General features: G+C 39.2%; 1 pseudogene; it reads left to right on the forward strand.

Moving 5' to 3' along the window:
- Window positions 1-10,748: 10,748 nt before the first annotated feature.
- Window positions 10,749-17,418, forward strand: LOC149186146 (putative cinnamyl alcohol dehydrogenase 1 pseudogene; annotated as a pseudogene).
- Window positions 17,419-20,676: the final 3,258 nt, after the last annotated feature.

A 20,676-nucleotide genomic window follows, 5' to 3' on the forward strand; every position in this document is an offset into this window, starting at 1 on the left:
AAACCCTAACCCAAGGTTAAAAGCCCAACTTAGTGTCCTAAAAAAAAGTGAATAAGGCATTCCATAAAGCTATTAAAATAAGTTTATCAAATATTGTTTTTCATAATATGCAAACAATAAGTTCCACAAGGTGAGGGAAAGGCTCACCAAGATTTCTCATCCCTTGGGAACCCTTGGTCCCTTATTAGAAATAAGCATACTTCCTTATGGTTGTCCCCAACTACTTCACACAGTAGTTTTGTAAATGTAAATAAATGTATGGGGAAGCTAGAGATGTCGTCCAAACTTATAAGATCCACAAAATGAAATGTTCAGAGAAATGTGTGTATTGCTATTTCCTAGAGGATGATCCCAAGAAGTTTCTTTGGGTACAAAAAGTGTTTAGAAATGGTCTTTCCATCAAATTACTATTGATATGTTCCACTACAAAGTCAGGAATATTTGAAATGCAAAATGAATGACTTACATAAAATATTTCTATTCCATCCTAAAACTCTTGTTGCAGAAAGAAAAGGAAAACAACTGGTAAATAATGAATTCTAAACAAATAGGGATGTTAAGAAAGGTAAGCAACTAGCAAGTAATGAATTCAAAACAAAAGGAATGTTAAGGAACTTGTTGCCACCAAAAAATATCTATCGGGCATTTGTTTTGTAGATGAACATTGATGCTTGGAATCTAGAGGCATGATAAACAATGATTGCAACCTCTTCCTTTCTTGAAACTAACTATGATTATACACTCAAAACCTTTTTATGGAGATAATTGATTACTCCTCCAGAACAATGTCCAGGAACTTGAAATGATTCTCCTGATTCGTAAAATATTTTGCTTATTGCATCATCTCACCGCTTCGTGGGAAGATCCTATAAAATCATAACATAATCAATTCATTAGAAAAAACAATTCAGAAGCGCAAGAAATTAGGTGATTGTGCTTGTACTGATACAAAGATTGACTTTGAAAACCCTAAGCTAAGGTTAAAAACCCAACTTAGTGCTCTTGAAAAAAGTGAATAAATCATTCCATAAAGCTATTAAAATAAGTTCATCATATATTTTTGCACAATAAGTAACCAATAAGTTCCAAAAGGTGAGGGAAAGGGCAACTATGCTTTCTCCTCCCATGGGAACCTCAGTCTCTTATTAGCAAGAAACATAATTCCTTATGGTTGTGGCCAAATACTTCACATATTAATTTTGTAAACATAAATAAATCTATTGGGAAGCGAGAGATGTCATCCAAACTTACAAGAGCAACAAAAATAAGTGTTGAGAGAAATGTTTGTTGGCTTCATATTTTCTAAAGGATGATCCGAAGGAGTTTCTATGGGTACACAAAGCGTTTGAAAATGGTCATGCCATCAAATTACTACTATTACGTTCCACCGCAAAGCGATGAACATTTGAAATGTGAAAATTAATGAGAAAAGTTTTACAAATGAATTATTATGTAAAATATTTCTATTCCATCTTGAAACACTTGCTACACGCAGTGATAGAAAGGTAAAAAATTGTAAATAAGGAATTATAAATAAATAGGGATGTTCAGAAAGGTAAGAAAATAGAAAGTAATGAATTCTAAACAAAAAGGATGTTAAGGAACCTATTTCCACCAAAATATATTTCTAGTTGATTTGTTTTGCAAATGAACACTAGTGCTTGGAATCGAGAGGCATCGTTCACATTTGCATGCATCTCTTGCAAGATCAACACAAATAAATGTCCATATAAATACATGCTCACTCTATATTTTCTAGCAGACAATCCCCTCAAGCTTTTTGGGTACACAAAGTGTTCAGAAATGGGTGATTCTAATATATGAACTAAAGAAGATATGAGATCGAAAATTCGATACCATTGTGGGATCGTTCCAAGCAATTATTTTCGGATCTTCACCACCAAAATGATCCAACAATGCAAATTATTTTAATCCTCTAACACACAAATTGACGATGTACAATGAGACACATTGATAGCTCGGGGAATTCTTCTCAAGAGGGAACGCCTTACGGCGTAATTATCACAAATTAATGATATATTTATATTAGAAGCAATGTAATATTGCTAATGCAATAAATTATTAATGCAACAACATTAAAATTATTACTAATATTTGTATTGATCTTATCAATAATCAATGTAATATTGCTAACGCGATAAATTATTAATGCAACAACATTATAATTAATAATAATAATAATAATAATAATAATAATAATAATGTTATTAATATTAATATTAGTAAAATTGAATGTTAAAATATTATTAATAATAATCAATAACCATGTTATTGATTATTGCTTTAATATAAACATTAAAATTGTTATACAATTTATTTACAATAAACAAATGTATAAATAAAATATAAAATTGATGTGAGTGTTTATTCAAAATGTTGAATCTTAATATATAAATATAAAATTATTCCAAGATTATAATTAATAATAATAATATTTAATATTAATTAATAATATATCATTAATAATATTATGGAACATTATTTTCATATAAAATTTAAAACTAATATAAAATAAAATTATTATAAAACAAAATTACATAAACCTATAAAACCTAAAATTAATAACCTAAACATAACCTAAAGTTACAAAACCTGAAATTAATAACCTAAAGAAATAAACACTGGAACCTCAACCTACTTCAAGTAAAACCAAAACCTATTGCAGTATATTATACTACCATGTATCATCAATTGGAGGATCATGTTATGGGGTCATCACATGGTGAAAATGTTATGAACTCATCCCAAGCAACGAGATAATTAAAAGCTTTGAACCCATCCTAAGCAATGAGATAATCAAAATCTTTGAAATGTTTATTAACATGGTTATAGTCATTTAATTGGACCATAACATCATATCATCCATGTTGGACATAACCTACAACCTATTTCCTCAAAATCAATATAGATGATCATCCGTGTTGGACAAAACCTGCAACCTATTTCCTCAAAATCAATATAGAAAATAATATATAAGAAGTAAATTGGACTAATTTAGCAATTTTATTGATAATAAGTATTTGAGAGAGCTTGTAACGCTCTATATGTAAATTGGATTATTTTAATCAGTCAAGTATACTTTTACAACAACCATACTTGTAGTACCCTATTAAAACCAAGTATACTTTACAGCTGCGGATTTTGTTTGGGAGTCTTTTACTGCACAACATCTACAAGTTTAGAAAATTATGTTTGAGCGTAATAGCCCATTTTAATTTTTAAATGTTTTGTTGTTATATATTAAAGTGTTAAAATCTACTTTTGAATATGAAATTAAGTGAAAAACCATCTTTTGAATGGCCAGAAGTTTTAGGGAGAAAATATACTTTGTTACAAGGTTTTACACTGAATTACTCTGCAATTCCTCTTAAAGTGTGAACCTTAGTAAGAACTCTTGTTTTACTTGTTAAAAAGACACAACTTTCATATAAATGTATTTAATGAATTATAATTATAATCCAAAGTTTTATTCTGCGGGTAAGATTCTCAGGGTCTAATCTGCGAAATACCCTCTCCTTAGCAGTCGAGCCCCTGCCGGTCCTCACCCATCGGAATGAGTGAGTGACCCCTAAGTCATATGGGGCCCTCTATTTGTTTCAAATACCTGAGCAGAGCTCAGGGTTGGGTTGACCTGGACGCGGGTGTTTCTCCTATTTTTACTTCTTCTTTTTTTTTTTATAGTGTTTTGATCTCCATAAATTTGCTTGAGTTTAACTGTGCGTTAATCTCACCATTGTTGTAAAAAAGAGATCTTTGTGCCTCATACTAGGTATAAGAGCCGTGAAATCATCTCATTAGTGTAACTTAAAATTTTTTCTAGAGGCATTATTTTTTCAGTGTATTTTTTCTAATAGTTAAAATGGAAGCATCAAGCACAAGCTTGAATAATCCTCAAATACTCTAATTTAATGGAAAAATTTATGACTACTCAGATATAACAATGTTGATTTTGTTTTCTTCCCAAGATATTTAGGGTTTGGTGGAGAATAGGTTCCAAGAACAACATACAATGCTTTGTCACAAACAGAAAATGATTTGTTGAGGGACAACAGGATTTGTTGATGGACAACATGAAGAAGGATTCAAAATACCTCCTGTACATTTCTCAAGTAGTTCATGAAAGTATTTTCCCAATGATTGCAGTAGCAACAAAGTCCAACAAAGCATGGGATACTATCAGAGATAGCCTATGAAATCATGGAAAAAGTGAAGACAAGAAAACTACAAATGCTAAGGAGTTATTTTGAGACAATTTATATTAAAGAGTATGAGAGTGTAGACTTGTTTTTTATACAAGTGATTGTACTCATTACTCAAATTAGGTCAAATGATGAGACACTTGAAGAAAGGAGAATAGTTGAGAAAATCTTGAGAAGTGTGCTAGCAAGATTTGATACCATTGTTGTGTCCATAGAAGAGACAAAGGATCTCTCACAATTTTCAGTGGGTGAGCTTCATGCACCATTGATTTCTCATGAACATTAAATCAATAGAGAAACAAACTCGTCATTGGAGCATGCCTTCATGACACAAGTTTCATTTGGTTTAAGGTAGAAGCAAAGGAAGATCAGATGCTAGAGGAAGAGGAAGAAGCCCACACAAAGGTGGAAGAAGCAGCACTTCAAGCTCAAGTGGAAGGGGCGGCAATCAAAATTCAATTCAAGGCCCAAAACAAGATCAAGAAAAAAGTGAGAGGTGTGATAAATATCAAGTTAAATGCCATTATTCTAAGAAGTATGGTCATTATTGAAATGAATGTAGAAAGAAGAAAGATGACATAAGTAACAAACCAAGTGAAAATTTCACAAAAGAAAATTAGAGCCAAGATAACATTTTTTTAACTTGTAATGTAGCACAAGAAAAAAAAGGGATATATGGCTTTAGATTTAGGGTGCAACAACCACATGATAGGGTACATATAAAAATTTTACCAATCTAGGTGAAAGTGTGAAATTTAAAGTGACATTAGGGACTCATAACAAAGTCTCTGTCATGGGAAAGGAAGAGTCAACATTATAACAAAGAAGGGGAGACAAAGTACATTTAAGATGTCTATTTTTTCCTTAGTTTGAAGCATATCCTCATAAGAATTGGACAACTCATGCAAAAGGGATACAATGCCTTTTTCAAGAATGGCGATTGCACAATTATGGATAAGTCTCCAAGCAAACAATTGAATGCAAAACTTCAAACAACCAAAAATAGAATGTTTACCATAAAGATAAAACTAGATTTGGAGGAAGAATGTGCACAAGCAAAACCATCAATAAATTCACAAGAGGAGGAAAGAAAAGGTGCAACTGTCACACAAGTAAACTTTCAAGTAGAGGTCAAAGACGAAAATTAGTTATGGAATTTGAGATTTGGTCACCTTAATTTTGGAGGTTTGAATTTGTTGCATAGGAAAGGCATGATGAAGGGATTACCACTAATAGAAAAAACATACAACCTATGTGAAGGATGCATCTTGGGAAAACATCATAGAGACACATTTCCAGTAGGAAAGTCAATAAGGGAAAGAGCACCCGTGGAGATTGTCCATTTAGAATTATGTGCACCAATGCAGACACCATCAATTGGCAGCAATTATTATTTATTGAATTCCATTGATGACTACACAAGGAAGACATGAGTTTACTTCATAAAATAGAAAAGTGAAGTGTTTGAGCGTTTATGCCAATACAAATCTCTTGTTGAGAATCAAAGTGGACATTAAATAAAAGTCTTGAGGACTGAAAAAGGTCATGAATACATCTCAAATGACTTCCTATGTTTTTGCATGGAGAATGGAATTCACAAGAAATTTACAACAAGGTATACAACTCAACAAAATGGTGTTGTAGAAAGGAAAAATAGGACCATTATGGAAATGGCAAGGAGTATGTTGAAGGAAAATCATTTGGCAAATGAATATTGGGTTGATGTTGTTGCTCTTGCAACATATATCATTAATAGGTGTCCAACCAAAAGTGTCAAGAATATGGTTCCTAAAGAGGCATGGAGTGGAAGAAAGCATAACGTCACTCACATGAGAGTGTTTGGATGTGTTTCTTATGCACATGTCCGAGATGAATTAAGGAAGAAGTTAGACAACAAGGGCGAGAAATGCATATTTGTTGGATATAGTCATGAATCCAAGGCATACAAGCTCTACAATCCATTAACCGAGAAGGTCATAATTAGCAGAGATGTGCAGTTTATAGAAGAGGAAGCATGGGATGGAAGTTTGGTGAAGACAATCAATGTGAAAGCATGTATACCTTAGGAAGACAAAAATGAATTGACTGTAACAAGTAATTCCTCAATGGTGACTCCTCCTATTCCTATTCAAGCTCAACAAAGAAGTCAACAAGCGACAATGTCAACAAAGTTTATGAAAATGTCACACAATTAAGAAAGTACTACTCCAAGAACACCACAACGACCCGCAACATCATCTACCTCAAGCACAACATCAAGTGACATGTAAATCTCATCTTCCGCAAGAATAACAAGAAAAAAATTCAGAAATTTAAGTGAAATTTATGAGCAAAATGAAGCTGATAGTCGTGCTAGTCTAAATTCCTTATTTGCATTATTTTCTCATGTATATGAACCAATCCATGTTGAGGATGCGGTCAAAGAGGAAAAACTGATTGTAGCAGTGGATGAAGAAATAGAAGCAATAGAAAATAATGATACATGGGAGTTAGTGGACCTTCCACAAGGAAAATAAGTCATTGGAGTGAACTGGGTCTATAAGACGAAGAGCAACGCTGAAGGAAAGATTGAAAGGCATGAAGCAAGGCTAGTTGTTAAAGGATACAAGCAGCGACATGGAAGATATTATACGGAGACATTTGCACGAGTTGCAAGGATGGAGACAATGCATACAATGTTGTTGATTGTCGTGCAAAATAAATGGAAAGTCTATCAAATGGATGTAAAATCAACGTTCTTGAATGGAGTGCTGAAAGAAGAAGTATATGTTGCGAAACCACCTAGTTATGAGGTAGAAGGCCAAGAAGGCAAGGTGTATAGGTTGAAGAGAACTCTTTATGGGCTGATGCAAGAACCATGTGCATGGTATAACATAATAGACACTTACTTGATGGACAATGGTTTTGAAAAATGTGATGGCAAACCTACTCTCTACATCAAAGAGAATGATGGTAAGCATCTCATTGTTATTTTATATGTAGATGATTTGATTTTTACAGTGAGCGATGATTTCCTCATTGATAATTTCAAAGGAGTCATGAAAAGTGAGTTTGAAATGATAGACTTCGGGTTGGTAAGGTATTTTCTTAGCATAGAAGTGAAGCAAACAAAAAATGGTATTTTTATTTCTCAAGCAATGTATGTAAAAGACATTTTGGAGAGGTTTAATATGTAGAACAACAAGGCCATGCCGACTCCAAATGTCATGGGGTTGAAGTTGAGAAAAGAAGATTGTAGCAGCTATGTCAATCCAACATTATACAAAAGTATGGTGGGAAGTTCGACGTATTTGACAACAACTAAGCCTGATATATTGTGTGTAGTGATGTTGGTGTCAAGGTTTATGGAGACACATTGGCAAGAAACCAAAATGATTTTAAGGTATGTAAATGGGACAAAGGAGTATGGTATTTTGTACACCGCTACAAATGTTTTTAGGATGGTTGGTTACACTGACAATGAGTGGGTAAGAAGTGTTGATGATAGGAAGAGCACGCTAGGAGTTTTTCATTCAGATTCGGGAGTCATTTCATGGGCCTCCAAGAAGTAAATTATAGTGTCATTGTCAACAATAAAAGCTGAATATGTCGCCACAACAACAACAACATGTCAAGCAGTTTGGATGAGAAGAATGTTGAGGGATTTATGCCATGAACAAGGGGGAACAAATACTATTTTCTATTACAGTAATTATGCAATTTCACTATCAAATAATTGTGTTTTTCACAAGAGGACCAAGCATATTAATGCTAAATATCATTTTATTGATTAAAAATGGTGAAATTGTATTTTAGCACTGCATGTCACAAGAACAATTTGCAGACAACTTCACAAAGTCATTGGTACGTGAAAATTTTGTCTATCTCAGAGGTTGTCTGGGAATTGTTCATGGCAGCGTTTGTGATTAAGGGGGGCTGTTTTAAAGTTAATCCCAATCACTGTAGTTATTAAACTGATAAAAACCATACTTGTGGTATATCAGTAAATCAACCAAATAGACTTTTTCTCTAGTTTCCTAAGTGGAGTATTAAAAAATCATGAGAAATTAGTGAGTTACGAATACTTTTCATGGAAATGGTCATAGATGAATGACTTACTTAAAGAAGTTGAATCCCAAAAAAGGATATCTAATATAATGGAATGTGAAAATTCCTCAATACGAAAATGCAAGTTCGAGTCAAGGGTTAACACTCTCCAACATTGTAAGCTCTGAAAATTATGTTTTTCTACAATTTGTCCATCCTAATTTTTAAATGTTTTTTTGACATGTATTAATGTGTGGAAATGTATGTTTGAATATACAAGTAAATGGAAAACCTTTTGTTGAGTGGCAGACGAAATTCTGGGAAGTTTTAGAGAGAAAATCATGGAGCAATTTGTTGTGGGGTAAAAACAATTTGTTATAGGATTTTGCAATGAGTTACTTGCAACTCCCAGTGAAGTGTGAATCTTAGTAAGAACTCTTGTTTTACTTCGCGAAGGAGTCCAACTTCCATATGAATGTATTCTTCTAAGTTTTAGAGAGAAAATCGAGGAGCAATTTGTTGTGGGCACATAAAAACAATTTGTTACATAATTCTACAATGAATTACTTGCAACTCCCAGTGAAGCGTGAATCTTAGTAAGAACTCTGGTTTTACTTCATGAAGGAGTCCAACTTCCATATGAATGTATTTCATGTATTAGAATTATAATCTAAAGTTTTATTGTGTTGGAACAGATTTTTTCCTGCGATGTGATCCATCGAAAAATCGTAGATGTTACCCTTTCGCCTGTGTCCCTTGTTATCTGCGATGTGATCGCAGATCGCCACCGCGTCTCACCCTGTTGCTTCCCCGATTGTGATGCGATGCGATGCGATCATGCGATGTGATCTTATCGTAGATCGCAGATCACGAATATTATCCAATGCGTGTTAAACCCTGTTATCACTGACAAAATTTCAATGCTAAATGTCTGCAAATAAGCACATGAACCCTTTTAGCAGTTTCGTAGCGCAAGATGTTTAGGTGGTTTCGTAGCGCATAATTCATAGTAAGCACTGGCTGCGCTACGAAATTGGGGATTTGTCCGAAATCATAGCTCACCCATATCACCTTTGTCTCCTATGGGTTCTGTGGGATATGATATATGCATAGAAATGCCTGTTTCTGCAAATTGATGGTGAAGTTTGTAATTCATCTGAGTTATGGCTACAGGCTTGCTTGCCTTCTAGTGAGAGTTTAAAGCTTGTTAACCAGGATAAAAGTCCTCAATCAGTTCCACTGTCAATGACAGCTGAGGTTAATAGAAAGGTGGCTTTTGAATAAGGTGCCAATCATAAGAAGGAAAGCATATCAAGATTTAGAAGATGCTGGTCGTGGTATAGTGTCTTAGAAGATGCATCATTGAAAAGAAAGGATTTTCAGACTTCTGCAAGTCATTACTTGAGAGCTCTTTCTATATTAGAACGCTTGGAAGAACCCAACAATCAACATATTTCACAACTATGTTTTAAGATATGTTTGGCTCTACAGATGCAAAACAAGATCCCAGATGCACTAAGCTATTTAAGATCCCAGCTTGTATACAAATGAAGCTGAGACATCCAAAGATGAAAGTTCTGGCAAATATGCACAGACAAATAATGTTCCTGAGGGAGATCTCCATACTGGTACACTGGCTACAACTGCCGTGGATGATGAGGTTGATGTGCTTAAAGGTCTAATGTCAGATCTTTCAGATAAGATTGAAGATATCAAGGCGATGATGTCAGCTCCACCGTTGTCTGAGGTTCTTCAGGCTCTTTATGATGATAAGAACGTTTCTCAGGATAAAAATGCTTGTATAAGTGTGAATTCCTCTCATGAAGTAGAAGCTGGTTATCGCCTAAAAGGTAGTGCATATGTCATCTTCAAGTATACATGGTTGTGGGATCGTGTACGTGTCAGTGATGAGCATTTGACAAACGAAATGTTAAGATTTGGCAAACGGTACTAGCTGTTCGTTCATTAGTTCTTCCACCGTCAAAGGACACAGACACATGGTTTAAAAAAAACCGCATGCAGTTATGTTTCTATTATTCTTCCGCCATTTAACAATCGGCCATACAGCCATTCCAGATGAGACACTGTATTCACCACCTCATACGGTTTTATCAATAACCAAAACCCAAGTGCATTGATAAATTCGGTATTTGAAAGCCCTACAGAATTGATTCCAAATGAGACGCTGGGTTCACTAGTACAAACGGTTACCACCAGTAACCAATACCCAATCGCGTTTATGAATTCTGAAGGCCCTCAACCTGAGTTACCGAACCAGACTGTCGTCGATTAAGCCTCAAGAAAGGATTCGGATAGTCCATAAAGTGAAAGGTGCAACAGGGATCTGCAAACTCCGAGAGTAGTACAAAGACAAAATGATAAGAAAATTCTCAAGAAAGCAGTGTGAATTTCCCAAGCTATGATGCAACTATGGTTGCCAAATAAGCATGGATTTACATTGTGAGCTTTGAGGTTCTCTAGCTCAAACTCGACAGGTACACCATGAATACTAAAGAAGACAGCAAGGAGAACTGTTCAGGATGGGAAGCTCGAGATCCATCAGGGGTTTTGTCACCTTACCAATTTAACCGAAGAGTCCCAGGCCTTGATGATATCTCATTAAAGATAACTCATTGTGGAGTTTGTTACGCCGATGTTGTATGGACCTGGAATGAACATGGTGATTCAAAGTATCCATTGGTGCCAGGGCATGAAATTGTTGGAATTGTGAAAGAAGTTGGCATCAATGTAGTCCATTTTAAGGTTGGCGATCATGTTGGAGTGGGTACATATGTCAACTCCTGTCAGCGATGTGAATATTGTAATGAAAGAATGGAAGTTAATTGTGCAAAAGGGTCTATTTTCACCTTTAATGGTATCGATGTAGATGGCACGGTGACGAAAGGAGGATATTCTAGTCACATTGTTGTTCACCAAAGGTACTGCTTTAAGATACCAGACAATCTACCACTGGCTTCAGCTGCACCTTTGATCCGGATTTAAACAGGAACGCAACAAATTACATAGATAACCATATACACAAAGATGCAGCGGAAATAATATTTCATTTCATTAATGGAAAATACTGAAATATGCTTACAAACAGAAATGGCAATAAACTAGCTAGGGCGATGGTAGCTTATCTCTGAGAAGAGATGTGATGGTTACATGCCTCTGAACTGTGTTACAATGAGGCTCGAAGGCCTATTTATTGTTGAGAAACAATGGACAACCCTTAACATTCCAAAACCTAACCCTAGGAGATGAAACGCCAAACTGTGGGCCCCGTTTGGGTAAATTGGTACATCAACTTCCCGGGGTCGTAACTTTGGCATACGATCTCCGTTTGACGCGTACAATAGCTCGTTAGAAAGATCTATCCGAGCACTACCACTTTGGGAAGGGCAACATCGGTCCATGGACCCATGTTACCCCAGATTTCCCAAAAAACGTCGTTTAGGGCCTCAAAACGGCTCCGGAAGTTCAGGACCCGAAAAACTGCTAAAAATAGTAAGTTGTGCTACAATTAAGGAAACTGAAAATGCTGAGAAAGACAATGGTGGGGGTCCAGGTGGACTTGGCAGGTGGCCACCAATATCCACCTGGATCATTCCTCCCCCCTTAGGAAGCAATGGTCCCCATTGCGTTGAGCTCCTCCATGAGATGAGAAAACTTCTGTTGAACTTGTTCCCTGGTGAGCCACTTGCCCTGCTGAAGGAGTTGGCCCGCTTTGACAACTCGATACAGTTGGATATTCTGTTGGCGAGTGTTCTTGATCTGTGTGTCCATGATCCGATCAGTTGCAGCTTGTTCCATGCAATCTGGATTTAATTCTGTGGGTTTGAGCTGTTCTGCAATGTCGGATGTGTCTAGCAATGGTGGAAAGTATGGCCGAAGGCGGTCCACATTAAATACTGGGTGCAGGCCAAGGAATGGGGGAATGCTGAGCTCAAATGCATTGTCTCCCATAGCCTTAGTAATGGTGTAAGGACCATATCGGAGTGGTCTCAATTTCCGATAGGCTCCAGTAAGGCGTTCCTTTTGCAAATGCAACCAGACTTTGTCGCCCACCTGAAACTTGTGTGGCACCCAATGTTGATCATGTCGCTGCTTGTACTTGGCATTTGATTTCTCAAGAATGTCATGGACAAGCTGGCGAATATGTTGGATTCGCTCAATGAAGCTGGTGGCCTTATCTATTTTGGACTGGACATGAGCTGAATTCATGTGAGTAGCTGCAAGTGGCATGGCCACATCAATGGGGCATAGTGGCTGGAATCCCAAACCCACCTGAAAAGGGCTATGGCCAGTGGAGCTGTGAAGAGCTCGGTTGTAGCTGTGCTGAACGTAGGGGAGGCTCTCGTCCCATGTGCGTGGATGCTTTGAGTTATACATGCGCAGAATGTGCACAATCATCCTATTGACAACCTCCGTCTGGCCATCAGTTTGAGGATGGAAGGCTGTGGACTTCGTGAGTTTGGTGTCCAGCATTGACCAGAGACTGGACCAAAAGGTGCTGAGAAACCGACTGTCCCGATCTGAGATGATAGACTGTGGGATCCCAAAGTGCACCCACACTCGTTCAAAGAAGAGTTTAGCAGTGGCTTCTGCTGTGATATTCTTCTTGCAGGCCATCATAATGGCCATCTTTGAGAACCTGTCGACGACCACAAAAACACAGTCATTTCCATGCTTAGTGGAAGGAAGGCCTGACATGTAATCCATGGGGATGGATTCCCAAGGTCGACTAGGGGTAGGCAACGGGGTATAGAGGCCTTGCTTCTTAATGGTCGGTTTGGCAATGGCACAGGCAGTACATGATCGGATGTACTTCCCAACATCCTGTCGAAGATTCGGCCAATAGAAATAGTTTTGTAGTACTGCCACTATTTTCTCGACCCCGAAATGCCCAGCAGCCCGACTGTAGTGTGCTTCCCAAATCATCTTGGCACGCTCGCTTGAAGGAACACAGAGGTGACCGAGGTGGCATAATAGGGCATCCTGGAGGTGAAAATCTGCAACCTGCCAACCCTCCAAGAGTGTCTGGTATGTGTGGCCGAATTCTGGGTCGCTTTTGTAGAGAAGTGGCCAATCAGAAGTCTCGTGCCCGCAAGAGTTGAGCACGGTGGTTAGCGCCATGATCGGTGGTCGACTGAGGCAATCTGCAACATTATTGGTGCTGCCCTTTTTATACTTGATATTCAAGTGAAACTGTTGCAGGTATGTAGACCACTTCTGATGGCGATCATTCTGCAATTTCCCTTGGGTCTGTATGAACTGCAGAGGTCGGTGGTCTGTGTGGATGACCGTTTCCTTCCCCAAAATGTAATGCTTCCATTGTCGGCAGGCCTGTACAATGGAATACATCTCTTTATCATAAGTGGGGTACTTCCGGACTGTGTCTGAAAGTGTTTCACTGTGATATGCCACTGGATGTCCATGTTGAGTAAGGACTACCCCAATAGCATAGTCAGAGGCATCTGTCTCGACCTCAAATGGTTGTTGTAAATCTGGTAACGCGAGCACTGGTGCCGTGCAGAGGCGATCCTTCAACTCCCTGAATGACTTCTGTTGAGATTCAGACCAAAAGAATTTTGCTTTCGCCCCGCCCTTGGTGACTTGACTCAAGGGCCAAGAAATATGAGAAAATCCCAACACAAACATGCGGTAGAAGTTGGCAAGACCTAGAAAGCTGCAGAGCTCTGTTAGAGTGGTTGGAGAGGGCCAATCCCGAATGACTTGGACCTTGGCTGGATCGACATGCACCCCCTGTTCATCAATGATGTATCCCAGATACTGAACCTCGGTCATGCCAAAAGTGCATTTCTACAAATTGGCACATAGCTTGTGTTGCAGCAGTGTTTGGAGAACCTGTCGGATGTGGTGGAGGTGCTCTTCCCAACTCTGGCTGAAGATCAGAATGTCATCCAAGTATACTACTACAAAGGAGTTGGTGAATGGCCGCAAGATGTCATCCATTAGCCTCATAAAGGTTGCAGGAGCATTCGTCAATCCGAAAGGCATGACCAACCATTCGAAGAGGCCCTCCTTGGATTTGAAGGCAGTCTTCCACACATCTGAGGGTTCAATTGGTAGCTGGTGATATCCTGACTTCAGATCGATCTTGCTGAAATATTTCGCCCCCTTTAGTTGGTCTAGGAGGTCATCAATCCGCTAGATCGGGTACCTATTACGGACAGTGATCTTGTTCAGCGCCCGATAGTCAATACAGAGTCTCCACGTCCCATCCTTCTTCTATACCAACACTATCGGGCTCCCATAGGGCGAAGAACTCGGACGGATGTGACCTTTCTGCAGGAGCTCCTGAATCTGTCTCTTGATTTCATTATTCTCCAGAACGGAGCGCCGATAAATTGGTCCATTGGGTAGCGGCGCACCTGGGGTCAGATCGATGGAGTGCTTGACTTGACAGTGCAGAGGAACCCCTGCCGGGGAGGTGAAGATGTCTTCGTACTCCTCCACAATCTTGTCCATTTGTAGCTGCCGTGCAGAGGAACCCCGTTTGGAGGCCGCGGCCACTGTCTTCTTCTTCCCTTGAGGGCGTATCATCAGGAAAACAAATTTCCTGGTTTTGGAAATGATCTTACTGCATTGTTTTGCAGTAATCAAAGAGATGGCGGCAGGTGGTGCTACCTCTGGTATCCTGAACAACTTATTTCCCAATGTAATAATAACAGCATGGGGCCTTGATTCATACACAGCATGTCGCTTCCACAAGTATGGTTGTCCTAGTAATACATCACAAACTTCAAGGGGAGCAATGTCACACAATACCTCATCCGTGAAGGGCTTGATGTTGTATGGAAGGCGACACTGCTGGCTCACGCGAAGATCTCGCCCTTGGTGAAGCCACCCAATGGTGTATGGTTGTGGATGTGCTGTGGTCGGTAAGCCCAACCGCTTCACGACCTCTGCCGAAATGAGGTTCTTTTGACTCCCGCTATCAACAATGAACTGTATCGGGGAGCCCTTTACCCACATCTGGGAGTGGAAGAGACGCTCCTCCTCCTCTGGATCTTCGGGTTCATTTTTCTGGATCTTTGCGGTAGCAACAGTGGCGCTGGGATCCACATCAATGATCTGCTTCCCTTTTTCATACCCCTTATCGGGTTTTGACTCAAAGTCGGAACATGCATCTGATTCTGAAACCTTTAGCTCAACCACCAGTGACTGCTTGGCCCGACACTCACTTGTGTTGTGAGTGGAGCTCTTATGGAACTCGCACCATTTTCCAGTGTCCTTTCTCGGCTTCGCGGCGTTGCTCTTTGCTTGCAGCTTCGGCTGGTTGTCTTGGGCTGTCCCGCCTTGGCTTTGTCCTTTGTTCTGTGGTTTAGGGGCACCTTTCCCCTGCTTTGGATTCGAAGATCCAAAGTCTCGCTTCTTTTGTTTAAACTTCTGCTCGACCTTGACAGCATACCGGTATGCTGCGCCGAGCGAGGGGATGTTTAAGAACTGTATTTCTTCCTGGATGTACTTGTGCAGGCAGCCACGATATTTGAGTATCAAATGTTGCTCTGAATCCTTGATACCCAACTTTGTGCGAAGGGTATGGAAAAGATTGGTGAACTCCGGCACGTCTTGGTCCCTTCCCTGCCGCAGCGTGGTCCACTTTATGTATTCATCCTCATAGCTTCCGACAGTGTAGTACTGCTCCTTGATGGCATCCCGGAACGAATCCCAGGTGGGTGCGGCTGAAAATAGTGAGCCAGTACTTTCATCCTTCTGCTCGCAGTAGGTTTCCCACCAGTCCTTGACGTGGGGGGCTGCTTTGAGAAGAGCAAAAACAATCTTTTCCCGACTCGAAAATTCATGAACAGAAAAATAACCCTCTAGCAGATTTAACCATTTATCTACGGCATCGGCGTCTATCTGACCCTCGAATATGGGGATTTCAAAATTAACTTGTACCTTAAAGGGTGTGGCGTTTCCAGAGGAGCTACTGGAAGCTGATGCGCCGCTTCTGGGTAGCCGCTGAAGGATCTGCGCAAAGCTGTCCATCATCGCGTTCCGTTGTCGCTTGAGCGCTTCTTCAAGCAAGATTTTGATGGGATCTCCTGCCCCCTCGTCTTTCTTCTCGTCCGCCATGGGAGGCCATCGGGATCTGCGAGGCTGGTCTTGCAAAGGTTCAACCAGTTCAAGCCCTAACTCCTTATATCCCGACCTTGTTGGGGACATGCAAAGAAAAACAGAGAAAAAGCAGACCGCTCTGATACCACTGATCCGGATTTAAACAGGAACGCAACAAATTACAGAGATAACCATATACACAAAGATGCAGCGGAAATAATACTTCATTTCATTAATGGAAAATACTGAAATATGCTTACAAACAGAAATGGCAATAAACTAGCTAGGGCGATGGTAGCTTATCTCTGAGAAGAGATGTGATGGCTACATGCCTCTGAACTGTGTTACAATGAGGCTCGAAGGCCTATTTATTGTTGAGAAACAATGGACAACCCTTAACATTCCAAAACCTAACCCTAGGAGATGAAACGCCAAACCGTGGGCCCCGTTTGGGTAAATTGGTACATCAACTTCCCGGGGTCGTAACTTTGGCATACGATCTCCGTTTGACGCGTACAATAGCTCGTTAGAAAGATCTATCCGAGCACTACCACTTTGGGAAGGGCAACATGGTCCATGGACCTGGTCCATGGACCCATGTTGCCCCCAGATTTCCCAAAAAACGTCGTTTAGGGCCTCAAAACGGCTCCGTAAGTTCAGGACCCGAAAAACTGCTAAAAATAGTAAGTTGTGCTACAATTAAGGAAACTGAAAATGCTGAGAAAGACAATGGTGGGGGTCCAGGTGGACTTGGCAGGTGGCCACCAATATCCACCTGGATCAACCTTTGCTCTGTGCAGGAATTACTGTTTGCAGCCCTATGATTCGTCATCACATGAATCATGCAGGCAAGTCTCTTGGAGTAATTGGGCTAGGAGGTCCTGGTCATATGGCAGTAAAAATTGGAAAGGCTTTTGGACTGAATGTAACAATTTTGAGCACATCTGCATCAAAGAAGGATGAAGCATTGAGCATTCTTGGAGCAGATAAATTTTTATTGTCATCTGATAAACAGCAGACAGAGGTCATTAATTTGGAGCGCCTGAGAATAGACATTGAAGATTTGAAATTGGAAGCTGTGTGAAGGACTTTTACTATGCTGCAGTAGGGTAACATCCAATATTCCACCATCAGACTCAGAGATCAGTATGCTCGAAGGTAGCAGTTGCAAATTATGGTATCATGGCTTATATTTCGCAATCCATCAAAAAGGGTATCTTACAAAAGGTTTTATAAATAGCTATTTGTGTGTAGATATGTCTCATGAATTTAGGGCCTTGATAACCGCAGAAGACCAATCTCTTGCATTATTGCAACAAGGTGAAATTGTTTGGAGCAAATTCAAGACACAACACTCATTCCAATACTGAAGTTATCTCAGCTCTCAGGTTCTTCAAAAATAGTTCAGATAACTGATTATGCCCCTAGTGGTATTGAGCTGACAAGATCTTGATGCTGATTGCTTTCATTTCCAGATCATATATATCTCTTATCAAATAAGAGAAGTAGATGAGGACCAGGGACCATTAAAAATACAGTAGAATTTATTATGCATATTACAAGACTATGTTTTTGAAATTACACAGCAGTTTCATAGCGCGCTACGAAACTGCTGTAGGTAGTGATTTTAAACGCAGAGTTGCATACGAAAAGTTTTGATTGGCACACCTGTCTACCAAGGAAGCCTCCAGCATATCAGGAGCATGGTGTTACCCTATTCTCTTGGGTTATTAAAGAATTAAAGTATCCACTGCTGTATACTCGGTGATGGGGGACCAGAACCGAAAATTTAGGGATATTTTCAGCCAATACAGAACATATCAAAGCCTTCGGTATTCAAAGCCAGCATGGGACATTAATTGCCCATCTTATGCCATCTCATGCCATCTCAGCTGAACGAAGAGAAAGCCAGGTGTCAGAGCTGCAAGAAGGAATCATGCTACGAGGAGGACAGAATTTGAGTTTTTATTAAATTAGGACTCTTTGTAATTACAGTTCAGTACTTATGTATTTAATGAGTTAGTTAAACAGAAGATAGGAGTAGTTAATAGCAACCTTCGAGCTCCCCTCATCCTGGAGGAGGAAGCTCAAGGTGGTTAAGAATGTATTCCTATATATAGATCAGACTGGGATGTAATTGGGGTTGGATGTTTTGATAAAAGACAAGACTGTTTTGGTTTATGTATAGCAGATTTCAGTAATGCAAATGACTCTTGTTTCTTCTCAAGATTCACAATAGATCTTATTGTTCAAATGTATGATGGTTTATTCTCTTTAATGTTCTTTTACAGTTTGGTTAATGCATAATCACTCAGAACTCATGAATCATGCTCTGACTTCCTGTATGCCTAGGCAAACTGTGTTTCATGTAAGTTATGTTTGAACATTAGATGTAAAGTGCCCTGATTTCTATGAAAGGATAGTGTTATTGTTTACTGAGATATTAGTGACTCCATAAGCCCAATGGGAAGCAATTCTGTCCAGCCAGTACATTTTTCATGTGTCTTGTAAGAGCTAGCCATCTTGTTCAATATCAATAACCTATGAGAGAGCCCTCTCAGACTAAGGAGGCTAAGCCTTAGTTAAAAGCTTGGTTTGAAACAGTTACACAGAGTCTTGCTGATTGGCAGCCTTCAGTACCTGATTTTGTGATAACAAACCCTCCGCAACATTGCGATGCGATCTAAACCATCACAGATCGCACGTTCACCTCCATATGATCTCAGCCGGTCATACGCTTTTGATCCAATGGCCATTATTTGTTCTTACCTTGTTCACACCACCGCCATAAGTGTCTTTTCGCCATTTACTTATTTATGTTCCCAAAGGAGAAGGAAGATTAGATCCAGCTCCTAGACATTGAATGCTTAGCTATAGCATTTAATAAACAACGTGGCCAAGAGCAAGAAGAATGCGCCACGTGCTGGTGCAGTAAAAGATTATGGGTTTCTTACAACAGAGCTGGCTGCAGCATTTATCAGTTATGGGTTACCACACAACCGACTCAAGAGGGACAAGCAAAATGTATGTAAGATATTTTGTGTTGTTCATTATATAAAAGAAATGGAAGGGCAGACACAGTAGTGTAGAATTAGAGAATGAGAGTTTTTTTTTTTCTGCAACGCACAGTAGTGCTGAACCTTTAGTTTTCTGAGATAATGAAATTGGTTTCTGGAACTGGAGCGTTCCTGATGTAATCCCTCTGAAGAGGAAGACTATTTTGTAACAGTTTTACTTTTGTTGTTTTCTAATAATGATCATGCATTAGAAATAGATCGTTATTCTCTGTGCTATTTCTTTTGTGTTTGAAATAAACAGAAATTTCCAACATGGTATCAAAGCTAGTCTAGGCACTCAGTGAGTCAAAAACAGAGTTTGTTTTCCACTATAAGAGCTGTAAGAAGCTTATCAAGCAGAGAAAGTTTTCTTTGCCTTTTATTATACAGTCAGTATCTCTTCTTTATTTATACAGGTTAAGATGGCAGATGCTGGAATTGGTTTGACAAATTCCCAACTGTCACAGTTTAATGGAAAAAATTACAGTTATTGGTCCATAACAATGAAAGCATTGTTTTCTTCTCAAGGAATATGGGAGCTGGTTGAAACTGGCTATGCTGAACCGACAGATGCGACAACATTGGCTGCTTTGACAGTAGCAGAAAGAGACCAGATGAAGAGCGACAGGAAGAAGGATGCGAAAGCTCTCTTTTTTCTCTTCCAATCAGTACATGAAAGTGTTTTTCCATGGATAGCAGCAGCAAAAAAATCCAAGGAGGCATGGGATATTCTCAAAACTGCCTATCAAGGCATGGAGAAGGTGAAGACTGTAAAGCTGCAGATGTTGAGAAGAGACTTTGAAACACTCAGCATGAAGGAATCTGATACAATAGATTTATTTTTCACTCAGGTTATTGGGCTGATAACCCAGATAAGATCTCATGGTGAGATTCTTGAAGAAATAAGGATTGTAGAGAAGAGCTTGAGAAGTTTACCCTCAATGTTTGAAGTTGTTAATGGTAGCAATAGAAGAAACAAAGGATCTCTCATAGTTCACAGTAGATGAACTGAGTGCTTCTCTTATGTCTCATGAACACAGACTGAGTAGAGGAACAGATTCCTCTTTTGAGCAAGCATTCAAGACTCAGATGTCTTTCAGCCAAGGAAAAGGTCGAGGCAGAGCAAATAATAGAGGTCGTGGAATAAGCCAAAATAAAGGCAGAAATAATCCTGCAAGCACAAGCGGAAGGAGCTGCAATCAGAACCAAGATGAAGGTTCAAGCAAACAGCGAGCTCATGGACAAAGGTATGACAAATCCCAAGTCCAATGTCATTATTGTAAGAA

Source organism: Pinus tabuliformis, chromosome 3_1 (genome assembly GCF_031772625.1).
Source record: "Pinus tabuliformis cultivar Carrire ecotype Pingquan chromosome 3_1, CPIR1, whole genome shotgun sequence".
Lineage (NCBI taxonomy): Eukaryota > Viridiplantae > Streptophyta > Pinopsida > Pinales > Pinaceae > Pinus > Pinus tabuliformis.